At 42.8% G+C, this 13,476-nt stretch overlaps 1 protein-coding gene across 2 annotated transcripts in view; it reads left to right on the top strand.

The window, feature by feature from the left end:
• FSTL4 (follistatin like 4) overlaps nucleotides 1-13,476 on the top strand; it is a 537,703-nt gene that overhangs the window by 47,938 nt on the left and 476,289 nt on the right. Inside the window, exon 3 of one of the 2 annotated variants that reach the window (XR_008704423.1) lies at nucleotides 8,627-8,817. The exons of the other annotated variant lie outside the window; for it this stretch is intronic. The gene's annotated coding sequence lies outside the window, so the exon portion shown is untranslated. The remainder of the gene's footprint in view (nucleotides 1-8,626; nucleotides 8,818-13,476) is intronic. 2 annotated transcript variants of the gene reach the window in all.

Raw genomic sequence — 13,476 nt, 5'->3', positions numbered from 1 at the left:
AATCTCCACACTGTTCTCCATAGTGGCTGTACTAGTTTGCATTCCCACCAACAGTGTAAGAGGGTTCCTTTTTTCCGCACCCTCTCCAGCATTTATTGTTTGTAGACTTTTTGATAGCAGCCATTCATTACTTTTTAAAAAATCACAGAGAGAGGATGGGGAGAAATAGTGTACTGAGAGAAAGTCTTTCTTCCCACCTTCAAAATAGAACTAAGTTTCAGTCGTTTTAGGGAAATTGCTTAAATTCACAGGGTCATTTTTTTCTTTTAAGGATCATACATTTAACATTCTATCTAGGATCTTTGCCTATCTAAAGCCATGGAGATTTTCTGTTAGGTTTTCTTCTAGAAATTTTGTAGCTTTAGGTTTTACTTTAGGGTCTTTGAACCTTTTGGCTTATTTTCTTGTATGGTGCATGGTGTGGATCAAAGTTCCTTTCATTTTTATGTATTAATTGATTGCATATAAATATTTAATTGTTTCAGCCCATTTGTAGAAAGACTGTCCTTTACCCAGTGAATTGCCTTCACACCTTTGTAAAAAATCAGTCCACTGGCAAGAATACTTCTGGACTGGCAGAGTAAGGACCTCTGGAAGCCTGCTGCTGCTGCTAAGTCACGTCAGTCGTGTTGGACTCTGTGCGACCCCATAGATGGCAGCCCACCAGGCTCCCGTCCCTGGGATTCTCCAGGCAACAATACTGGAGTGTGTTGCCATTTTCTTCTCCAGTGCATGAAGGTGAAAAGTGAAAGTGAAGTCGCTCAGTCAAGTCCGACTCTTCGCGACCCCATGGACTGTAGCCTACCAGGCTCCTCCGTCCATGGGATTTCCCAGGCAAGAGTACTGGAGTGGGTTGCCATTGCCTTCTCTGGAAGCCTACTCCTTCATAAAAAGCCATGACAATACTGGTAAACACACAAACACACACAAACTATCAAGATTAACTTTTGCAGAACTTTGGAGATTAACCAGAGGCTCGCAACAATATGAGGAGTGCTTGTTAAGAAAAACAACTGAATCTCAGTAAAAATCAGATTTTCTTGCATTCTAACTTACTCTATCTTGCCCTCTTTTACCATCCCATCTTTCCAGAGCAGGACCAAGGCTGACCCTCGGGAGCATGAGTTGGAGCAGGCCTTGGTTGGCAGAGGCGAGCACACCAGGCCTCAGTGTATGGGCATCTTGGGAGCTGTGCTTGTAGCTGAATGCAGGGGTCATGCGGGAAGGTGGTGGGAGGAGGCCTGAGAATGGACAGCACCCAGATCTTGTGCAACTAGATATACTGGGCCAGTGCATGCATGCTAAGTCACTTCAGTTGTGTCCAACTCTGTGTGACCCTATGGACTGTAGCCTGCCAGGTTCCTCTGTCCATGAATTCTACAGGCAAGAATACTGGAGTGGGTTACCATTTCCTTCTCCAGGGGATCTTCCTAACCCAGGGATCGAACCTGGGTCTCTTATGTCTCTTGCATTGGCAGGTGGATTCTTTACCACTAATACTGGGCCAGGGTGTGGGCCTTTTTCTTGAGGCTGTGTGTATATGCTTAGTCACTCAGTCGTGTCTGATTCTTTGCGACCCTATGGACTGTAGCCCATCAGGCTCCTTTGTCCATGGGAATTCTCCAGGCAAGATTACTGGAGTGGGTTGCCATGCCCTCCTCCAGGGGACCTTGCGAACACAGGGTTACTGGGAAGTTTTTGATGACTTTTAAACTGAGAAAACAGCAGTTCAGCCTAGCACTTCAGAAGTCCCTCTAGTTGCTTGGGGGAAATGAGTGTGGACTTGGGAGCGGGTAGGGCCGAAGTCCAGGGAAGAAACTCACTTTCCGTGAGGGGTCACTGTTGAAAGCAGAGGCAGAGGCACTGGGAGCCTCAGCATGATTGTTTGATCTGGGGCCTGTCTGCTCTGGACTTGCCTTGTTTTCAAAGCATGAGCGTGGGTATCTATGCTCATGTCACAACAGGATCCTTTACTTGTTCCAGAGGCTCAGCAGGAACCTGGCTGAAGGCAGGCACGGGACCTAGTGGGTCCTCAGAGGTGCCCCGGCTGGTACTGTCAGTTGGAGCTGCTCTGAGTGCAGGGCGCACCCCTATTCGTGCTGACCCCAGACCATGGCAGAACTCTTCCCTGTCTGAAGGATGTCCCACTACACAGTTCCTGCCATTTCTCCTGTGACTTTGCAGAAAACATTTGCCTCTTGAGCAAAAAGTGCTCCCCTGAAGACAAAAGGTCTTCAGCATGAATGGGTCACTGTGAAGACGATTCAAGGAGGAGAAGCCTCCTGGGGTGCACAGTGGTCTCCAGGAGCCTCCCTTCCCATGCTCAGTCTTTCCTTCTGGGCTCTCATCTGCTCCACCCACTTGCGGGGAGGGCTAGGCCTGAGTGGCTGTCACTTCCCACCCTGAGACTGTGTATTTAGAAGAGGAACCCAGGAAGGGTCAGCTGTGTCCAGCCCTGGTGGGTGACTCAGGCTGTTGAAGAAGTGATTTAGGAAAAGGGATTTTTCTGATGTTCCTTAAATCCTATCAGTGAGGCAGCCAATTATGCCACCTATGTGAGGCTCTAATTATTAAAGTATCCTGAATTGTGATGCTAATAGCAAATTTGCTAAATGGAAATGAATTTTTAATATCATAATTCGCCTTTTCCTCTTCATCAAATTCATTTTCTTTCTAGATGTCACTTCATAAGAGCAAATGAGACTTGGAAACATTTCTTGCCCTTTCTGCTTGTGACATGTTTAGATCTCATCACATCTTAGAATTTCTCAGGATATGTTAAAAGCAGCTCACCCAGTGGACCCAGCTCATTTATATCAGTGACAACTGATCCTATCCCTAAGTATCACCTCTGGCTTGATGAGACTACAAGGCAGAGCATCCAGGACTTGGCAGAGCTGGTGATGTCACCCAAGTGGGGCCCAAGTTTCCCCAGGTCCAGCCAGTCCTTGGCTACTGATGAAGTCCTGTTAGCAGCATAATCCAAATATCAGAAGGTCTTCGGTGCCCCCAGCCGCTTGAGCCCTCAGTCCTTGCTGAATGTTTTGGAAGGACTCTGGGAGTATCTCTTGGCTCACAGCCCAGTTCATGCCTGTAGCTCACTGAGCTTGGAGGAGACAGAGCTGGGTAGTGTCTGTGGTAGAGGAGGGAAGTTGCTTCTCAATTGTTTGAACACCTGTCCACAGGTCTACTAGCACTTGGTGAAATCCAAATTTTTACTTACAACCCTCTCCTGACCAGAAAGGGGTTAGAAGCAGCCTGATTCACCCATATCCATATAGCTATCTTCAGAATCACTCCTGCCCTCTGACCCCTGCAGCTCTAGGGTGATCACAGTCTGGGGTCTGGGGGTATCACAGTCCCTGGTGTGGCAGATTTGTACACAACCTCACCTCATTCCATAAAGGTATCTGCAGTGACTGACCTGGTGCAGCCAGTCCAGCTCAGACATAAGATCCAGTGTGCAGCCTATGGGTACCTTCAGATGTTGCACATCACATCCTCAAGGTTTGATTATAAGCTTAGCCCCTGATGATCCGGCAACAAGGAGCCCCTTGGTCTGTCATAGGTTCAGGTATCACAAATATGCAAGTGAGAAGTGTTAGAAGACATGAAAGGTGGGAATCAGTCCCTAATTTGTCCAAATGCATTGAATCTTATTTATTCAACATTATTTGTTAAGTGTCTACTGTGTGCCAGGTATCATTCCTAAGTGAATAGACACAGCTGTGAACAAAACATAAAAATCTCTGTGCTTGTGGAGTTTATATACTAGAAGAAGGAAATGATAAAGTATAGTATAAAGTACGTTAGATGATAAGTATGAAGGAAGATGCAGTAGGGAAGGGAGGGCAGGATAGCAGTGAGGATGCTACATCTGTGGTCATCAGTTTGATGAAGGAGCAAGAATCTTGCAAATGTCTGGGGAAAAGCATCCTTGGCAAAGGAACCGTCAGTGCAAAGGTCCTGTGGTGGAAACACATCCGGTGAGTTTGAGAAACAAATGTCCTGAACTTGAACTGAGTGAATCAGAAGAGAAATGTAGGAAATGAGATCAAAGGGAGTTTTATGGGCCATTTTAATAGCATGTTGTTTTTAAAATTTTTTCTAGTTTATTCAAGTATTTATTCACAGCAAAGTGATTTAGTTATACATATCCACATATACATTCTTTTCATATTTTTTCCATTATGGTTTGCCACAGGATATTAACTATAGTTCCCCATGCTATACAGTAGGACCTTGTTGTCTATCCATTCTATATATACCAGTTCGCATTTGCTGATCCCAAACTCCCAGTCCATTCCACCCCCAGCCACTTCCCCCTTGGTAACCACAACTTTGTTCTATCCGTGAGTCTCTTTTGTAGATAAATTCATTCATGTCATATTTTAGAGTCACATATAAGTGATATCATATAGCATTTGTCTTTATCCTTCTGACTTACTCTACTCAGTATGATCATCTCTAGGTCCATCCATGTTGCTGCAAAAGGCATTTCATTCTTTTTTATGGCCGAGGAGTATTCCATTGTATATACGTACCTCATCTTCTTTATGCCTTCATCCATTGATGTGCCTTTAAGTTGTTTCCATGTCTTGGCTGCTGTGAATAATTATCCTATGAATCTTTCTGAATTACAGTTTTGTCTGGGTGTATGCCCAGGAGTGAAATTGTTGGATCATATGGCACCTCTGTTTTTAGTGTTTTGAGGAACCTGCATACTGTTCTCCATAGTGGCTGCACTAATTAACATTCCCACCAACAGTGTAGGAAGTTTCCTTTTTCTCCAAACCCTCTCCAACATTTATTATTTGTAGATTTTTAATTATGGCCAGTTTTTAAATTTTTTTTCTGATGTGGACCATTTTTAAAGACTTTGTTGAATTTGTTACAATATTGCTTCTATTTGATGTATTTTGGCCTCGAGGCATGTAGGATTTTAGTTCCCTGACCAGGGATTGAACCTGCACCCTTTGCACTGCAAGCTAAAGTCTTAACCTTTGGACACAGGAAAGTCTCCCTCATGGCCATTCTGACTGGTGTGAAGTGGTACCTCACTGTAGTTTTGATTTGCATTTCTCTAATAATTAGTGATGTTGAGCATATTTTCTTGTTCCTGATGGCCATCTGCATGAACAGGACTTTGCTTTGACACTGGGAGGTCATGGAGAGTTTAGAGCACTGAAGTAACATGACTCTCTCTATGTTTTCGAAAGATCATTCTAGCTAACTATGGTGCTCAAAGTAGCCTCTAGGAGGGCTAGGTCACAATTAGGGAGAAGACCAGTACAAAAAATGTAGGCAAACCATGATGGTGGCTTGGACCAGAGTAATGATCATGGAGTTGATAACACATAGTCACATTCTGGACAAATTTTGAGGATGGGGCCAATAGAACTTAGCTGATGGGTTGAAAGTGGACTGAGAGAAAAAGCAGAATGAAGGATAACTGCTGTGCTTTTGTCCTGAGAGACCTGAAGCACAGCACTGCCTGTTGTTTAGAGGGAGAAAGTGGGGGGGTGGGTAGATTTGCAGATCAAGGATTACGTTTTGAACATGCTCAGCTTAAAATACCTGTGAGATAACCAAGTGCAGATATTAAATAGGCATTCAGCTCTGTGAGCTGAGGATTCAGGGGTGGAGACAGAGAGAGGAATCATCAGCATTTTGTTGGTGTTTATGGCCAGGGAATTAGAGCAAAATATAGGCATCAAGGCAATCATGATACTTTAAACATACATATGTGGCAGTGTTTTCAGGACTTGAAGGATAATACTTAGGATACCCTTTCCAATATGATAGCAACTTTCTTGATTTCTATTTAGTTTCTCTGTCCAATTGTCTGTTTTGATTCTGAATAAAAGGGAAAAAAGTTTTCACTGTTAAAAAAAAGTTGATTAACATAGAATTGCCTCAAAATCAGAATCAAACTGTGATTCCCCACTTGAGGTCTTTCAGGGAAGAGAAGAGCCCAGGAAAAATGGCTTTGCATGTGCTTCTGTGCAGTTGTGAAAGGGGGTTAGAGCTACCAGGGTTCTGGAAATAGACTTTTTTATTTTAAACAGTGAACGGTTGAGAAAAACCTTTTAACATTTTAAATGTCCTTTAACCATGGATATTTATTTCTGTGAGCTGATTTACATATAATTAGAATACCTTCAGGTTCTGAGAGGAAAATGCATCCTTATTCTGAGATAGAAATACAACGTTGAAGGCTTTTCAGAGAATAGGGAACAATAAAATAAGAGAAAAGTATCAGAGTTCAATTTCTTTTATAATTTACCAATATTTTCAAGGTTTCCAAATAGATTTTTTAAAACTAGCTATAGGGAGGTACTTCTAGATTTTCCATCACTTTTCTAATTAAAACAGGAATTGGAAGAAAAAAAGATACTTTGTTCACTAAAATGATTCTTTACATTGAAGAGACTACAAAGTGAATTTCATAATAGTATAATATAATATCTGAACAGCATGGCTGGTTCACTTTCAGATAAGATGCTGCTACAACTTACAAGCTATTTCTTGAGTGATTATCTTTATTTTTTTTTTAATTGGCACAAGAGATATGATATTTAGGATACTCCGATGCCCAACTTTTCTATGGGGGACTTTGGCCAGTGTAAAGCCAGTGACGTCAGGGTCTAGAGAGAACACCACACCTGAGCAGCCACGGTCCCAAGTCGCCACTTGTGCAGTGCCCTTGGATTCTGTGGCAGTCTGACTGCTGGCTTTAAGTAGAGCTGCCTCCCTGGGCACTGGAAACAAAGAGCTGTGCAGAAGCATGGCTGTGCTCACTTGCTCTGCATTTCCTTGATGGTTGGGTGCTTTCAGATCTGAATATAGAGGAGGAGGGAGAAATTCTTGCAGTGTCCTCCGATGTGTGCCCCAAGTCAGCCAGATGTTCCTGGTGGTCTAGCATATCTAACTCCTGACTTTGGTTCCAAAGAGGTTTCTGGGCTCCAAGTCCCAGTGCTTTCTCAATCACAGAAGCGAGACTGCTTTTCCAGTCCAACTTGCACACCAGAATAAACCTGGATCCATGGCAAGAGATAAAGTTGGGATACAGTTGCTAAGAAAACCATTCCCAGGCATTTAAGCCCTGTAGCAGAGACCTTTGTTATTCCTCAGTACCCAGGCACTCCCTAGTGTTTCTCAGACCTGCTGTCAGGTTCCGGGCTATGTCTAGTTCTGGCCAGTGGGCTGTGAGTTAAAAGCAGTGAGTGTCACTCCAGGCCCAGGCATTTAAAAGTGGGCAAATGTCATCAGGAAATTAAGACTATATGCAGTGAGATACCTCCATACCTGTTAGAATGGCCAAAATTTAGAACATTGACAACACCAAATGCTGAGTTCTCTTTCACTGCTTGTAGGAACGCAAAATGGTACAGCCACTTTGGAAGATAGTTTGGCAGTTTCTTACAAGAATAAACATACGTACTCATACCATACAATCCAGCAATCACACTCCTTGGTACTTACCCAAAGGATTTGAAAACCTGTGTCTACACAGAAATCTGCATGCATGTGTTCATAGAAAGTTTATCCATAATTGCCAAAAGTTGGAAGAAACCAAGATGTCCTTCAGTAGGTGAAAGGATAACTGAACGGTGGTACATCCAGACAATAGAATATTAATCAGTGCTAAAAAGAAGTGAGGTGTCAAACGATGCATGAAAAGATCAGGAGGAACTTTAAATGCGTAGTACTAAAATCTGAAAAGGGTACATATTATATGGTCTCAGCTATATGACATTCTGGAAATGGCAAAACCATGGAGAAAAAATAATACCAGTGTTTGCCAGGGATTGGGGAGGAGAAATGAATAGGTAGAGTACATAGGATTTTTAGGGCAGTGAAAATACCATGTATGATACTATAACAGTGGATACATATCAATATACAATGGTCCAAACCCACAGGATAGTCAATATTGAGAGAATGTTAACTATAGACTTTGAGTAATTATGATGTATCAATATAGATTCATCAGTTGTATCAAAGATACCACTCTGGTGGTCTTCCTTGGTGGCTCAGATAGTAAAGAATCTGCCTACAATGCAGGAGATCTGGGTTCAGTCCCTGGGTCAAGAAGATCCCCCAGAGGAGGAAATGGCAACCCACTCCAGTATTCTTGCCTGGAAAATACCATGGACAGAGGAGCCTGGAGGGCTAGAGTCCACGGGGTCACTGAGAGACAGACATGACTGAAGTGACTAATACAGGCAGATGGTGGGCAATGTTAATAAGGGGGAGATTATGCATGTATATGGGGGAAGTATATGGGAAATCTCTGCACCTTCCAATTTTCCTGTGAACCTGAAACTTCTTTAAAAAAAAAAAAAATCTTAACATGAAAGAAAGGAAGGAGGGAAGGAAGGAAGGGAAGGGAAGGAAGTGGGTGGAGTTTTTTACTCCCTCTCCTCTTCGGGCTGCAACAAGATGAAAGAGGACAGGATCAGTTGCTGAGTCACCCTGTGGTACGGTGTGACCAAATCTCATTGGAAACCTGGTGAGAATGAGAAATAACCGTATGTTGGGTTAAGTAATGGAGATTTAAGGGTTTAGGTGTTACTGCATCATAGCAGAGCCTATGCTGGCTAATACAACTCCTTTCTCATAGCTATTCTCACACCAGTGTCTTCATCGTTGGTGTGATTTGGGCCCAGGAGGACTTATGTTTTGGAGAAGGAACTTCAAACTGCCTTTTTGGGGACTGTTATAACCCTGCATGTTGATGACAGATTTCCTGAGTGATGGTAACCAGATGGGTGTTGGAATCAGCTTCTTAGCTCTGGCCAGGTGACTAAACAGGTATGTTGATGTTATTCGCTTTTCATAATTTGCGTGAAACTAAATCGATCTCAATCATAATCAAGGAGACATGATCTTCAGCAGAAAGAACAACATCTCATATAAAATTGTGTGTCTTGGGTCATCTTTCATCTACCTTTGAAGTGATTTATGACTCTCTAAGCTAATAAAACACCTTGCTGAAATAAAACGATTTGTCCAAGCAAATAAAAACCCTGACAGAGTTACTGTATGGCATTTCCTAGGGAGCTATAACTATGATAGCTAGTTCATTGAGAACTAAGTAGAAAACCCTGATACTGACAAAGCTGCAACGGAGAAATGAATCACCATTGGAGGGAGTCTGTGCCAGGAAGCACTCTGAGGTCATAAAATATATGGACTCTCAGTGCGTGAGGACTTCAGCTGGAGCCCAGCTGGCTTCTTGCCTTGGACATGCCCAAGCTATCATTCACCTGGCTTCACACATTTACGGAGCTTCTCTTCTGCCCACCTTGTGCCAGGCTCAGTGGGGGAGGCAGGGGCAGGGCAGGCAGTGTCCCTCTTATCAGGAGGCCTGGAGATCGGATGGGGAGGTAAGATTCATTTTGGGACAGGATGAACCACCAAGGGGTTAATGGATTTAGGACTCATACTAATGGAGTTTGCAAAATTAAAAGGGAACAGTGGCACTGAATCTTACCTTCAGATCAGAGTGCCCTACCTCCAGTGTCTTTATTGTTGGTGTCATCTCCTTAGAATGGGATAGAGGCCCTTCATGGGGACCCCTTATATCATGCTCGACAGGTGGTCATTTGATCTATGTTCAAATATTTCCAGTGTCTGGGAACTTATTACCTGTCAAAGAAGGTCTCTTGGAAAGTTCTTTATATTGAATTGAAACCTGCTTTCATCTAGCTTCTCCCTGCAGATATAAGACCTGCCCTCAGAGTTAATATAGGGCAGATCTAATCTATCTCCCACACAACAGCCCTGTAGATATTTGCTTACAGCAGCCAGGCTGTACCTCCCCACATATAGACAAGGCTCACACCTCTCATCCGCCTGAGCATCCCAGCTTGATTCAGAAGTACAGCGTGGCTTCCAGACTCTCCTAGATGGCCTCCCTGGCTTGCTTCAGTTAAATACCCTAGTGAGAGCCTGACTGTCTGTGTTGGCCCTGGCTGCTGAGATGCCTCACGGTGTGACTCTCTAATATTCCCTCTAAGTCACATCCTTCCTCCAACCTTGGCAACCTCTAATCTGCTTTCTATCACTAAGATTTTGTCACTCTGAGAATACTGTATCAATGGAATTGCACAGTATGTAAATCTTTGGCATTGGCTTTTTCCACTCTGCATAATTCCCATGGATATCTTCTGCTTACATGTACTGTGTGTGTGTGTGTGTGTGTGTGTGTGTGTGTGTTTATATGTTTGTGCACCTGTGCTCAGTTGTGTCTGATTCTTTGCAATCCCCTGGACTGTAGCCCACCAGTCTGTCCATGGGATTTTCCAGGCAAGAATATTGTGGAGTGGGTTGCCATTTCCTACTCCGGGGAATCTTCTGGCAGGCAGATTCTTTACCACTGCGTCACCTGAGAAGCCCCTACACGTGTTTATGGTCCTAAATCATTACGTGGTTTTATATTTTTATTCTGGACAATGTGACAAGGTCTCCTCAATGTGTACAGTGGCTCATGCTGCCATGGCGGTACATGGAGCATTGGCTGTATGAGCTGGGTGACCCCAGAAGGCTCTGCTGGTGCAACACATCTTTGCAGAGTTCCCTGGGGCTCTGGAACTTTGAATGTGATACCTTCGAGTTTTTGCCTTCCTCTTCTATCTTTGTGCTATGAAACACCAACATTTTTCATTGCCTAAAGATTTCAGCACTTTCAAATAATGGGCTAAAAATCAAGAGTGATGAAATTTGTCAACCTTTAGTTGTTTTTTTTTTCCCAGGGAAGCATTTTAGCAGGGACTATGCTTAAAATTCTCCAAGCCAGGCTTCAGCAATATGTGAATGGTGAACTTCCAGATGTTCAAGCTGATTTTAGAAAAGGCAGAGGAACCAGAGATCAAATTGCCAACATCCGCTGGATCATCAAAAAAGCAAGAGAGTTCCAGAAAAGCATCTATTTCTGTTTTATTGACTACGCCAAAGCCTTTGACTGTGTGGATCACAATAAACTGTGGAAAATTCTGAAAGAGATGGGAATACCAGACCACCTGACCTGCCTCTTGAGAAACCTATATGCAGGTCAGGAAGCAACAGTTAGAACTGGACATGGAACAACAGACTGGTTCCAAATAGGAAAAGGAGTACATCAAGGCTGTATATTGTCACCCTGCTTATTTAACTTATATGCAGAATACATCATGAGAAACACTGGGCTGGAGGAAGCACAAGCTGGATTCAAGATTGCTGGGAGAAATATCAATAACCTCAGATATGCAGATGACACCACCCTTATGGCAGAAAGTGCAGAGGAACTAAAGAGCTTCTTGATGAAAGTGAAAGAGAGTGAAAAAGTTGGCTTAAAGCTCAACATTCAGAAAACCTAAGATCATGACAACCAGTCCTATCACTTCATGGCAAATAGATGGGGAAACAGTGGAAACAATGGCTGACTTTATTTTTCTGGGCTCCAAAATCACTGCAGATGGTGATTGCAGCCATGAAATCAAAAGATGCTTACTCCTTGGAAGGAAAGTTATGACCAACCTAGATAGCATATTCAAAAGCAGAGACATTACTTTGCCAACAAAGGTCCATCTAGTCAAGGCTATGGTTTTTCCTGTGGTCATGTATGGACGTGAGAGTTGGACTATAAAGAAAGCTGAGCACCGAAGAATTGATGCCTTTGAACTGTGGTGTTGGATAAGACTCTTGAGAGTCCCTTGGACTGCAAGGAGATCCAACCAGTCCATTCTAAAGGAGATCAGTCCTGGGTGTTCTTTGGAAGGACTGATGTTGAAGCTGAAACTCCAATACTTTGGCCACCTGATGCGAAGAGCTGACTCATTTGAAAAGACCCTGATGCTGGGAAAGATTGAGGGCAGGAGGAGAAGGGGACGACAGAGGATGAGATGGTTGGATGGCATCACTGACTCGAAGGACATGGGTTTGGGTGGTCTCTGGGAGTTGGTGATGGACAGGGAGGCCTGGCGTGCTGTGGTTCATGGGGTCGCAAATAGTCGGACACGACTGAGCAACTGAACTGAACTGATGGCTCTCATATTATTAACTCCCTTCATGGTATATGCCTTCAAAGGGTATGTGTACTCTATGATTGTCTGATCTGGAGGAAGGTTGTACGAATTCAGATTCCAATCTGACTTTGTTAAATTTGAAAGTGATCAGGCAAAGAGTGAAAATATCCACAGTGATTTGGCAAATAGTAATACTGTTGCTGAGTATGTCAACTGTAAATGAAAAAGCAAAGTGAATAAAAATTGAGGATTAGATGGAAAAGAGAGTTGCTCATGTTTTAGGAATGAAAATGATTATTTAGTGAGCTTATGTATGTATAGCATTGTACTAAACAAGAAATTTGGGTTTTTTCCCCACCTTTGAGAAATCTGGGAGGTTTAATGGAATGAAAAATTTCTAAAGCATTCTCAAGAAGTAAAAAATTATTTGATTTAGATTAGATAATTTGTTTCAGAGGTCAAGCAAAGTAAAACTCAAGAATTTGATGAATGTAATTAAACATGCAGAGTGTGTGTGTGTGTGTGTGTGTGTGTGCGCGCGCACATGTGTGCGTGCGTGTGCAAGTGTTCATGTGTATGGTTGGATGCTGGTAATACATTTCTTTTTTTTTAATTCAACAGACATTGGCTGGTGCCTACTTTGTGTAAATGCCTCTCCAATAGGCATCCAACAAATATTTGTTGACTAAATGATAAATGAATGAACAAGGACAATTTAATAAGGGTGTGACCAGATACCCTGAATCCTTAAATGAGCAAATAATGCAAACTTCAGGACAGAAGTTCATAAGGAAAATATTTGAATCCCTTTGCTTAATTATCAAGTTATTTTTATGAACTAGAGCTTTGTATTTTGCTTAAACCAATTTGAAACCACTTTCCATATTTTCTTGCCATAAAAAATAATGATACTATGTCCTTCAATAATTCTCCCAGTTCAGGCTGTAATGTAGTAATTCTCATGCTAATGAACAGTATGAAAAGGCAAAATGATAGGATACTGAAAGAGAAACTCCCCAGGTCAGTAGGAGATCAGATCTCCACTGATCTCCAGATGCTACTGGAGATCAGTGGAGAAATAACTCCAGAAAGAATGAGGGGATGGAGCCAAAGCAAAAAGAATACCCTGCTGTGGATGTGACTGGTGATAGAAGCAAGGTCCAATGCTGTAAAGAGCAATATTGCATAGGAACCTGGAATCAGGTCCATGAATCAAGGCAAATGGGAAGTGGTCAAACAAGAGATGGCAAGAGTGAATGTCGACATTCTAGGAAGCAGCGAACTGAAACGGACTCGAATGGGTGAATTTAACTCAGATGACCATTATATCTACTACTGCGGGCAGGAATCCCTCAGAAGAAATGGAGTGGCCATCATGGTCAACAAAAGAGTCCAAAATGCAGTACTTGGATGCAATCTCAAAAACGACAGAATGATCTCTGTTTGTTTCCAAGGCAAACCATTC

Source organism: Bubalus kerabau, chromosome 1, assembly GCF_029407905.1.
Source record: "Bubalus kerabau isolate K-KA32 ecotype Philippines breed swamp buffalo chromosome 1, PCC_UOA_SB_1v2, whole genome shotgun sequence".
Taxonomy (NCBI): domain Eukaryota; kingdom Metazoa; phylum Chordata; class Mammalia; order Artiodactyla; family Bovidae; genus Bubalus; species Bubalus kerabau.
Note: the sequence above shows the minus strand (reverse complement) of the source record. Positions and strands in the feature narration are given on the sequence as shown.